The following is a 12,710-nucleotide window of genomic DNA, read 5'->3' on the forward strand; positions in this document are numbered from 1 at the left end:
ATAGGCTGCAGATTGCTTTATCTGGCAAATCAGTGTGCCATGGAAACATGCAACACACACTGAAACATATGTAACCAAACCTAATTTTATGGAGACATTTAGGAAGGTAGTTTGGACATGCCTTCAAAGAGGGGAAACTGAGCTGAAGAACAGATGTGGTTTTTACCTAGCAAATTGTATCCCCAGGATTCAGGAGATAATGAACTGATGGCTGGCATTTGAGTCAGCAAGTCTTAAACTCTCCCAAAAGAAAACAGGATGTTTTTCTCCTCAGTCCCCCCCAGCAGCTTTCTCCCTGTGCCATTTGCACAAAGAAATCTCAGGGACAAATCTTCATCCAGGGTAAAACTGGGGTGTCTCCAGAGCACTGATCTGTGCTGATCTGAGCCAGCTGAGGGTCTGGCTCCTGGACTTCTGGAATAACCTTGAGGCTTTTGTTATTACAGCTGTATTTTGAGGCTATCTTTGTGCTGTTGTTGTGCAGGAAGGGCAGTGGGACAACACAGAGAAATGGGGTGTAATGGAACTGCACTGAGATAATCTGGAAACTAATTCCAAGTTATGACCCAGAGGCATCCAGACTGATCCCTGAGTCAATGGACTGACGCCTCCAAAGCAGGAAAGAGAGCAGTGGCAGCCTCAGGGGGTATCTCTAGAGGTTTGCACCTAAATTGTCTCCCCTTGTGATCAGTGACTTCACCTTCTCTGCTAATTCTGGCAAAAATAGGAGCAACTTCACAGAAACCAATGGCAACATCTGCAGTTACATGGAATCTGAATCCAAGGGGCCAGGACAGAAAAGCAAAATGAGATGTGAGAGCAAAGGGCAACCTGCAGGTTTGGGTCAGGAGCATTCTTGGAACTTTCTTTGGTTTCACCACAGACTCACATCCCAACAAGTCCCTTGATGCAGAACATCAGATTCTCTTTTTGAAGGTAAATGTCACCAATAACAGCCTGCAACTTTTTAAGCCCTCTGAACTCCTCTTCCTAAAATACTCAGAGCCACCCTCATTGTTGTTTCCTGCTTTCCTCCCCAACATCTAACAAACACCTCCATCTCTGTCTTTCTCTGCAGGGCTGAACTTCTGCTATGCTGTCCCACATCAGAGATACTCCTTAGTGCCAGCAGGACTGATGGAAAAAACTGTCCTCTTGGAGGAAACTAACTGGGCCAAATTTTGCTTTCTATTACACCAACATTACTCAACCTTTTCCATTCTGAAACTGTTCCCTTCATCCTGGCATTTAATATGCTCCTTCCTTTCAAAAAACCTTAGTGGAAGGTGAGAATGGCCCCTTGGACACGTGTTCACGAAGACCCATGGCAGCCAAGCATCTGCTGAGGCCGAGAACTGTTGTGTATCTGCAATGCAAATGCAGAATAACACATTTATTCTGCTGTAACTAAAAAAACGGAAGCTGGTTCTGCAGATTCCTCCCACTCCTCCTGGTGCTTGTTTCCATCCATAACATTTTTTTCCAGTAAGCACCTGCCTGACTCCTATTTAATACATCCACAGCTGCAGTTTCCATAGCTGCCTTTTGACAGCACAGCCCAAAATGAATCATTCTCTCTGTGAGGAAATTTCACCAAAATGCTTCTTCTTTCTCATCTCTTCCTTAATCATCTCTGGATTCCCATTATTTCTAGAAGGTATATCATTAAATTCCCATTAGAAGATCACCCATCCCTCTCACACCACCCACTCAGAGCCCAAGGGATTGCCACAGCACTAAGTTGTCTGGTCCTTTTTTTAATAGTCGAGCTCTTAGAACTCTCCATATTGCCATGTTTTGTGAGCCATCACACAGTTCTGCTAAAGTCCCTTTATGGATAAAACACATTCTGTCAAAAAATGCTCTGGATGATGCTGTGGTTTAACCCCAGCCAGCAAAAGCACCACTCAGACACTCACACAAGCATGAGCTGAGTTTTGTCAAGAACCTTCAACTAGTGTAGAATATTAATCCTGACAAGTATCTTAAAACATTCTCCCAACAAACCTCCATCTTTTCAACAGGAAAAAGCAGTGCATGGCAAGATTTCTTCTGCTGAAATTTATTTTTGCTGTGCCTAAGCACCAGCTCATCCTCAGCACTGGAATCTCTTCCCTGTGTTTTTGAGAAACCCAACAGTAAACATTGATCAGACCCTCGGGAATTCCCCCCTGTTCCCTTCACTCTTGTGTTGCATTTTTCCACTCTCAGCAGGTCAGTGACCTGCTCCACCACTTGGACACACACAAGGGATCCACCCAAGGGATCTGTGGGAGCTGGTGGGAATGCTCCTGGAGCCACTCACAATCATGGATCAGCAGTCCTGGCTTACTGGGGAGGTCCCAGCTGATTGGAAGGGATCAAGTGACCATCCCTGGAGGTGTTTAAAGGATGTGTAGATGTGGCACATAGAAAATTGGTTTAGTGGTGAACTTGGCAGCGTCAGGTTTATAGTTGGACTCGATATTAAAGGTCTTTTCCAACCTAACCAATTCCATTCTACTCCCTAAAAAACCAACACAAGCTCTCTGGTGGGAGCAGAACTCTCAGAACGTGGTTTCACTTAGTTCTCTTCACATCAGTGAACAGTTTGTGTTACTCTGTGCAAGGGGCTGTGCAGGAGCCCAGAGGGAGAGATTTGGAGAAGAAACTGGGTAGAAAGGAAGCAGCTCCAAAGGAAGTGTTTAGAATGGGGTTTTCCCCCAATGAGCTGCACCCATTTCTCACACGTGCCACACATTTCCTTAGGAATGTCTGAAATTCCAGTGACATGAAGTGTTGACCAGAGAAACATGTCTGCTCAGGACTGAAATCAGTGCCATATTAATGGCAACATCCTCTGATTTATCTCAGTGACCAGCCCTGGAAGTTGGGGAAGGGAGGAGTTTGTACAGGCAAAGAATTTGTCCAGTGATTAAAAATCCAGTCAGTAACTACAGCAAACATCCCCAATGACCTGCCTGCCAAAGATTTAATCTCTGTCTACAGCAAAGTAAGAACAGGACTGGGATAAATTTTGCTGTATCCACCAGATGTTTTATCATTTATAGGAAGATGTATAGAGCTAACAGAAATTAATTTTGGCAAGAGTGTAACTAATTAAACAGAAAGCATTTTCTATGTACTGCAGATGAAGTTGATGGGAAAGCATTCACACAATAAACTGAGGGGAAAAAACATAGTATGCAAAGGTTAAATTTCTCTGTTCTTTATGCAAGCAATGCTTTTATAAAGACAATGAAAGTTTAACCTCAAGGTTAAAATATTGAATCTGATTTTAACAGAAATAATTCATTCCTATAGATTTGTATCCAGGTACCAATGTGGGATATTTTTCCCAGCCTCAAAAACTTCCTTAAGGAGATTTGACAAGGACAGCAATTCCTCTTATGGAGCAGTTCTGCTTCCTGCACTGCATCTTGCAACCTTCTGGAGCAGTTGAACCAGAGGAGATGAACAGACCCCCCCTCCAAAAGAGTTTGTTCCTGGTTTCCCTTATGGAAGGCCTGGTGCCAATGGCAGTGACTGAAAGGTTCTGGCTCCTCACAGAGCTTCCAATAGCACAATTCTTCAGAGGAAAAAAAAAAGGCTTGTTGAACCACGTGACACTTTCTTTTTTAAAAAAATCTTATTTTCCCCCAAAACAATAAGACTTCATTAAAAGACATATGGCAGAAAAATCACAAGTGCTTCAGTTTGAGGGTTGAAAAATATCAATATTAACTACAGGAAAAAGTGTTGCAATGTTAATCTGAGTTTGTATGTAAGTACAGAAAAAGATGAAATACTCACTTCCAGCTACAGTGGGTTTGATTCTTAAACACGGAAGTGAAAGGTCCCCAGTCAGGGTATTAGCTATTTTTTAAAAACATTAAATCAGAAGTAAAAAAATCAGAGGTCCTGATACAAGCACTTGGAACTGCAATCACATATAAGCCAAAAAGAAGGGCCAGTAGCAGGAAATCAGGAAGGTGATACTTGAAGCCTCAGTCACAACTGATGTAGGTTCAACAGTGCTCTTCCCTATCGAAACAGCTGAAGCAGAGAATACAAACAAAACCATTCTAGTAAAAATATTTCACATACTTGAAAGGATTACCATGTGAATTTATAGAACTTTTCTTTCCAAATCATTTTCTTAGGTATTTTCTTCCCCAGCTGAAATAACAGCCATGAGCTATTCTCACTACTCCTTTCCTGGAGCCTTCCCATAATCAAAGCAAAGCAGCAGAAGGAACAATATGGGAAGAACAAGGCCACGGTCATCAGGATGCTTTGAGTTTTCCTCTTGCTGAGATGAACAGACCTCGACTTGTGGAGAGGAGTCCTGGCCTGGCTGTGCTCTGTCTCCACTTTCTACTACAGGAGCAGCAAAACTGGGAGGGGAGAGGTGTGGAAGTGAAGCACAAGGTTGTGATCTCTGTAACATCACACAGTCTGTTCCCCTGCACTCGGACACTGCTCCAAACCTCCCTCCCACCAGGCCTGGAGCACAACACAACCCCCAGGACAGGCTGCCCCCCGTGGTGCCCTGCCTTTTCAAAGCAAACATTGTTCAGAACATGCATGTTTTAGAAAGGGTGTGCTCCCTTCAGGGAAATGTTTGGGCACGTGGATTTGGGCCAGCAGCAACAGAGCTGATTCTCCCGAGGCTCCTGCCTTGGGAACTGTCCCACACATGGCAAGTACTCTGTCAACCTGCTCTTGTGAAGATCCCTCCCCTCACCGCCCTGGAACCAAGGTCCTGTTCACTGCCATGGTTACACCAGCCCAGAAATGGAGCAGCTCAAGTTGGAAGGGCCCACAAAGATCATCGTGTCCAACTCCTGCTCCTCACAGAACCCTCTACAACTAAACCACACGACTAAGGGTGTCAACCAGATGTTCCACGAACTCTGACAGGGCTGAGGCTGTGACCACTTCCCTGGGGAGCCTGTTCCAGTGAAAAACCACGTGCTCAGTGCAGAGCCTTTTCCTAATGTCCAATCTGAACTTCCCATGAGGCAGCTTCAATCCGTTTCCATGTGCCCGTGGATGACTCCAGCATCAGGCCCTGCCCTAGACTGGCCCAAAGTGTGAGGGAAAGGTTTGTGTTCCATAACTGAAGATCAAAGAAAAGTGTGAAACAGCAGGTACAAAATGCAAGTCCATTGGAAACAGACTGGAGCTACAGGAAGTTTGCTGGAAAACAGCATTTTGCCCTTTGGTTTCTTTGGGCCTGGTATAAGATTTGCACTCCCAGAACAGCAGTGACTCAAAGAATCCCACACCTGCACAGTGAAAATTAACTTTGTTTGTTATCAACTTCTATGGGCTTGTGGATTTTTATTCCCATTTTCCTTGGGATCCACTGGTGAACACGAGGCACAGTGGAGGGCAGAAGGAAAAGCAAATGCAAATAAAGGAAGAGCTTTGTATACATCCCCAAAAGAGCAGACAGAAAAGGTCACATAACATGTATTACAAACAAATAGCTGGAAAAATAAACAGGATGCCTTGAAAATGAACCAGATGAGTCAAAAGGGACAGGAGGAATCTAAAAAGAAAAGAAAAAAAGTAATGTAAGATAGCATGGCTAAAGTGAGATTGTTCATACAGAAAACTCAGCTCCAGCAAAAAGCAGCAACACGCCTCTACAGAGGAAAAAATACTTGCCCAGAAATAATAGAGAGAAAACAAATATGGCCATAAATTCACTCAGAGGTCCAAGGTTCCTTTGGAGGAGAGGTGGCAAAACATTCTAAAAACCAAAGATGCTGTAGAGTTTTCACAAATCCCGATCCAGCACTGGGGGATTTCTGTTTCTCACCGTTTCTGTTCGTCTCCTACATGTCCCAAGCCATCTGCATTGCCATATTTGTTTGACAAGGTGTGTATATACAGCAACTTCTCTGGGTCACTGAATACAAGGCAGAGCTGGTTTCCCATGAAAACTTTTACAGAAAGCAGAAGATTTTGAAGAAATACGTCAGTCTGAACAAAAAATATTACTTTGTGTACAATATGGAGACAACTGGAGAAGCTGCAATTCCAAAGCTGAAATAACACCACATGGGACTAAACCTCCCATTGCCCCATCCTTGATAAAATACACAGCTCTGGGGTCTGGATCTGCCGACCTGTCCCAGAGAGTTTTAAAAGGCCTTGCTGTCATTTCCTATCAGAAAATAAATACACTTCAAACCCTCAAAACCCTTTGCTAAACAGAGTGGTTGTTTTCCCAGTCCAAGAGCAATACTCTCCTCTCTGGTAGGTTCTGTCCTGCATTGGAACCCCATGGCTTGTTCTCTGGATGTTGATTTTAACCCAGCTTTCATGGGCAGCTGCGGTAAATAAACCCCTCAGCTGGTTTTCCATCCCACAGGGGGTGGGGAGGGCCAGGTCAGATCCCACACTCAGTGATCCTGTTCCAGCAGGGAAAGACAGTCAGAGCTGCATGTGAACTCCTCAGATCTCAGTTTAACACACGCTGCCACACCAGGGCCTGAAAACTTCCATATGCCTGAGGTGGATTCTTTCCCCAAATTCATGACACTCCTCAGCCAGGGCAGCTGATGGGAGGGGGGTGGGTGAAGGGGCACTGAGGGGACAGGAGCAGGACAGTCCCACCCCACTGCAAACCAGAAAGGAGTGTGGGTGTTGTAGGAAAGAGAAGAAAATCTGCAGATCTGGAGCTTAAAAGTTAAACCTGTCAGACCATAACCATGACATGGCTGTGCTGGTAATGGCACTGAAGTGCATTTTAATGTTAACATCTGTATTGTTTGTGTATCTTTAACATGAAATATAGTTCAACTAGGGTTTTATGGCAAAATTGTTGCTTCCCTGATAGTTTCATTTAGTTTATTTGCAGGCTGCAAAACAGTAAAATCTTTGAAGGAAAAGATATAGAGGATAAATAAATAATCAGGATTATGAGAAATCTCCTGGCCTTTAAAAATGCATTTTTTAAAATTAAAAAGGCAAAAGGCCAAAATGCAATATACCTAAGTAAAACCAGAAGGTTAATGCTGGATGAAAGGCAGTAATTTTGCTCCATGCTGCACAAACACAGACTAACACAGAGTGTGGAACATCCCTGACATGAAGTTACTGAGCTCACCCCAAAAAACAGGTTCAACTACATTAACTCCAACATCTCAGGCAAACAAAAGGATGCTTCATTTAGGAGCTAATCCAGAGTCCTTCCACTCACACTTCTATTTTGCAGGATTAGAATCCTGTAGGAAAATCACTATTATTTTACATTAACTGACCCAAACCAGATATTGCCCATATTTGATACACAGGGGTAGGGTGGTACCTGACAGAAATAGAAACATGGATCAAAGCTGAAAATCTAATCAGAATTATATGTTGCCTTCTGGGAGAAGTGGATTTAAGAGGACACAATGACCAGGGAAATGGGACAACTGCAATACTCTTTTCCTTTCCTATAAACTTTCACTGAGCAAATTACAAGAAAAAAGCCACAGTACACCATGAACCAATGGCCTGAATCATCCCCCAAAATAATCTGTAAAGTGCCCCTGTCCAGAGCAGTCAGCCTGAAAGGAGAAAATCTCCAGAGACTTCAAACAGTTCTCAAATAAGTTACTTGAATTAACTGAGGCATCATTGATAAAGTGTCTGTTCTCATGCTACACAAACATCACCATTTCAAAACTCAGAGGAGAACTGGAGATGGGAGCTCTGCAACTGCCTTTCCAATCTGCTTTGCTTGTGGTCTTGGGGACTAACCCACATAAATATGAATATAATTAGATATTTAGGAATAGCAAAGAGAGTTCATTTGTTACAGAAATCTACAAAGAACACGAAGGGGTTTTATAATCCAGTTTTGGATTTTAAATTGGATTCTTCATTGTCTGAAGTCTGTTAGTCATTATTCCCTGGGTGCAGGGCTTGAACTGACGTCTGCAAGGGTTTGTGTATGTATATGCCTCTAAGAAAACATTCTGAATAGTGAGATTCCCCAGGGAGTGCTGACACAAATAAAGGACACAACATATTTTATCTATTAAAAACACTTCAGGCTTTCAAGTAATGCCAAAACCCACAATTAAATCAATATTAGACCCATAGGAAGAGATGCCTTGGAAAAGAAGTTCTTCACAGTACCGCACAGGTGGGTATTTGCATCGTGGGAACAAGCCAAATGGAAATCATTTTAACTCTGCACATGCAGAACGATTCCTGGGAGTGCCAATGATCCAGAGCTATCTTATTCCAGAATTAGGAGCACAGTTTCAGAAACTCTCAGGTGAAAGCAGCTCTTTTCCCAAATTACAGTGCTTATAATAGAGCCAACTGCAGTGAAATCATGTTCTGATCGTGCCTGTTCTAGGTGTTATTCAGAAGAAGTTACACAAGCAGCTCCTCAGAAATCAGCAATGTAGCAACAGTTCCTTGAGAAATTCTCATTTTTTTCCCCATAAATGGTTCCTTCCTGATCACTTTTCCCCCCTTTTTGTCTAATCTCCACATTTCATGCTTCAGCTTCCCACTTCGACCTGAGTTTTAATCAGTTTTGGAAAATGTTCTTCTTCATTCTGGCCATAAAGGTGTCATAAGACCCTCAGCTATTTTTCCAGCCAACTGTATCCTGCCCTGGTCAGGTTCCTGCCAGGTTTGTTAGGTACAAGTTGACACATGTCCCATCCCTTTTGCTTTGGTTACTTGAGCACCACAGTCAAATATGCTCAAATGTTTACACTCTGAAAGCTTTGGACGTACTGGCCACTTCTAAAGCATGCACACCTCCCTAGCCTGTCAGTTTAGTCTCTGTTCCACATACATTTAGTAACATTTCCTCATGTTTACTTAATAAAAAGTATTGATAATGGAAATAGAGATTCACAAGAATCAGACTCTGGAAACAGTTATTTATACAAATTAATGATCCTTCTCTGCTCCCAAAATTTTCAACCTTCGCTTGCACTATTTTCTTTCTTTTTTTTCTCTTTTGGGGGCTTGGACAAATGTGCCCATAAACTATGTTGAGACATGTCACAACTGAAACTTGTCTCACTGTTCCATGTGATTATTCACCTTCAGTTTGGAAATTTCACTGCAGGTTACTCGTTTGTCTTGGGTTTATTTCTTGCTGATGCCAATGGAGTGGATCACCCCGAGTGCCACCCCATGGCATGTGCAGGACAAACAGGTGACCAGGACCAGTCTGTGTGGGTTTAGAAAAGGCAGATCCTGCTGACTAAAGGTCTTTTCCAACCTAAATGATCCTTTGAGTCCATGAGAAGAGACTATAATGAGAAGGCTGGGTGTGCAGTGCTGTAGGAAAAGCATCTGAGTGCCCTGAGCCTGTGGTGTAAGACACCTCTGGGACAGCATTTGGAACATAAGTGGAAAAATTATGCAGTGTCAGTGATTTCTGAGAGAGGGAAAAAGAAGAAAGGACCTGGTCGTTTTTATTTGAAATACAGCACCTTCCCCACTGGTCAACACTCTCTCAGCTGCCCTCCTCAGTTTGTGCTATGGCAGATGTTGGTCTCCAGCTCTCTACAGCCAGGCTTGGCACTGCTAAAAGGCAACTGTGCTCACTCTTGTGTTCAAAGAACAACAGATGTCACCAGTAATCTCCTATTTCTGTGTCAGCTTCAGAAAGCAGGTGGATTTATTTTTTCCTACCCTTGCAATGATACATGTAAGTGTGCAGGGACTGGAAAAAAACATCCTGCAAATCTCAGCAATTAGACAAACCCTGCTCCTGAATTACTTGTGCACAAAGACATTATGGAAGGAGCTGCTGAACAAATTCCAGCCTCTAAGCAGGACAGGGCCTAGATGGGGATTGGTTTTGTTCTAAGAACAACCTGCATCATTATTCCTGTGTGTCCCTTACCTGCAACTTGTTCTTCCACTCATCTGACACAGAAAATCCCAATATGCTGAAAGACTTGTGCAGTGCCAACACACCACACTTGGGATCCACATCCTCCCACCTGCCCAGCTATATTTTTGGGTTATCCATTTGCTCCCACTCATGGAAAAAAACCACCCAGTTGTTTTTTTTGTCTTGCTGTGGAAGGGAAAAGAGTCCCAGGTATCACTTGCTGACTATAAAGGCACAGCCAGCAGAGCCCACACGTGAATACAAGTCTCACTATGGACCTTGATCCTCCCCTTTCCATGGAACAGAAAAAACACACAGAAATCAAACTAGTCTTGTTTTGACCTCCACAATGGTATTTCATGTTTGTGTTTGCTCCTTAAACTGTTTTTAATCAGTATTTAGTTTGGAAATGTTTGCACAGGAGACATCTGGAAGAAAAAGAAGGCCCAGTCGGGGGGACTGCAAATGTCACGGCAGTTGTCTATGGAGTGGTCTATCCTATAAAGTTGTGAAATGGTAGTTTATATTCCATTAAAAAGAGGTGGGGATAATTAAAAGCAAAGCAACAGAAGAACAAACAGTGGAGACAGCTGTTTTCCAGATTTCCTTGGCAAATTAATGAAATATTTAAAGCCCTATAGTCTCCTTCACATCACTGGATATTTGCAAATATTTCACAAAGGCCAAGTTTCCTGGCATGTTGGGAAAAACAGGGTCTGTAAATATGAAAGTGCTATTGGAGAAGGTGAACTATCAAGAGCCAACTCATGGGCAGCCCCAAGGAGACTCAGAGAAGGCAAAACACCAACCAGACGCAAACAAACAAATAATACAAAAAATAAATAAAAAAGAAACCCCATCTTTAACTACATTTACTTTTCATCTTGTCCCAACATGCCTTATGGACCAAACTCCAAAATTAAATGGATATTATGGGCACACAAATATTTTACCAACTTAAAAATAAATTTGAAAGCAAACCTTTCATTTCTATATCCTTCAAATGTAAAATGGCTTCTTGTTTCTGTGCATCTGATTAGGGGTTTGACTCCATGGGTTTCATTAATTAAATCAACTTTAAATATACATGTACAAATAATAAGGTTCTTGTCATCGGTTTGGCACCTTCAAGGAGAGACAAACAAGATTGCCCTGGAAAATTCACCTTCTCCCTTGCTTTAATTTAAAGCATTCCTTTGTATGGCAAATGGAGATTACAGAGGAAGAGAGGTTTAGGGGCTGCAGGTAGAAGTCCAAATTGCCAGATTTAGCTGAACAAGTTTATTTTAACATTCCTGCCCCTGTTCTGTATTTTCAGCTGGGTATGCTGGAAAATCTGGTGTTCAGATTCCACTGACATCCCGATCTCATTTTGACTAAGTTGTGATCTTTATAATTCCCTCCTGTATTTCCTGCAAACATTTCTGAATTGTAATAAAAATAGTAGACAGATTAAAGGACTAAAGAACTGCAAAGGATTTATGCACAGAAGAGAGAAAAGTTCAGAGCGAAAGAGATGTCACCATATTCTAAAACATCTCAGAAAAAAATTCCTATTAAAAGCAATTTAGCTCCCTGTCTCTCTAGCACCTTCCCGTTGATTTTAATGGAGAAGCAAAGTGTGCCCTGAAAGCTTTGGGAATCACTCCCAGTCTCGGAACACAATACACAGCACAAGGCAGCACAGTTTGAAATTAAGGTGCCAAATCAGGAAAATGCTCTTAATTAGAAAAGAGAGGGAGGGCAGCAAAATTCCCCGAGGGCCAAGGCACCACCAGTGCACAAACCAGAGCTGGGACACAAACAGAAATGATGGCAGTAATCCACAGTTACAGGGTTCCAGCCCAGGCTGCTGCAGCACAACCTCCCACAGTGCTCCAGATCCACCACTGCCTTCCTCTCTTGGATATCAAATGCTGATACACAGGTACCTCCATACCCCACAGCAAACCACCCATCCAAAGTAGCTCTGGGTTTGTTGCGTTAAAATGACAGAGATCTTTGGAAACCAAGTGGAATCCTATGGATGGGTAAGGAAAAGGAGCAGCAAAGGCAAACTGGTGCCTCAAAAGAATGCCAGTGACCCGTGGTGTGGGACAGACGAGGAGCTGATGAAAGGCAGGATGAACTATTAAGCTGATACACAACATATGACAACCATCCCCAGCTCTGTGCTGGGGCTAATCCAAAACAGCAATGAAGAGAGGACACAGGAGACAGACAGGAATGGGAGCAGTGCAGGAAAACCCACAGAGCACATGGAGCCCATGGAGCCTGGTCTGTGTGGGGATGAGCACTCGCTGTTCCAAATGCAGAAAAATAGGAAATGGGATACAGAAACTGGAGATGTAGCTGGGTCTTCTTTGGGGGTCTTGTTTATTTGTTTTGCATTTGAGAACAAATTGGGTGGCAAAAAGAGATTATGTGACTGTGGTTTGGACCTCAGTCCAAATACAAATCAGGCCCAAAATTGGTGTAAACAAAACCTGCACATTTACAAAATGAATTCTACGATGTTTCTTTGCCAACAGCAGGAGGAGATTTCTTTAACTGAACTTCTCTTTCTCTTCCTTAACATCTTGGAGCACCTTTTCCATCCAACATCACCAAAAAATAGGGAACCTTGGATCACCAGATGGGAGTCCTAGAACCACTCTAGGGAACCTTGCAGTGGGTGTTTGCCATTTTACACTGGCAGGGATTGCTACCAAACAGTCCTGCAAGATTTGCCAGGTCGAGTTCACTCACCATTCTGTCACATGAAACTCCAGGTATTTTTCCTGCCTGGAAGTGCCAGCAATGTCCCTGGAAATTCTTGACAAAGACCAGGCTCTGGTCTACAGTTTAGAGGTACTAG

Source organism: Manacus vitellinus, unplaced genomic scaffold (genome assembly GCF_001715985.3).
Source record: "Manacus vitellinus isolate BGI_N305 unplaced genomic scaffold, ASM171598v3 scaffold_26_pilon, whole genome shotgun sequence".
NCBI lineage: Eukaryota > Metazoa > Chordata > Aves > Passeriformes > Pipridae > Manacus > Manacus vitellinus.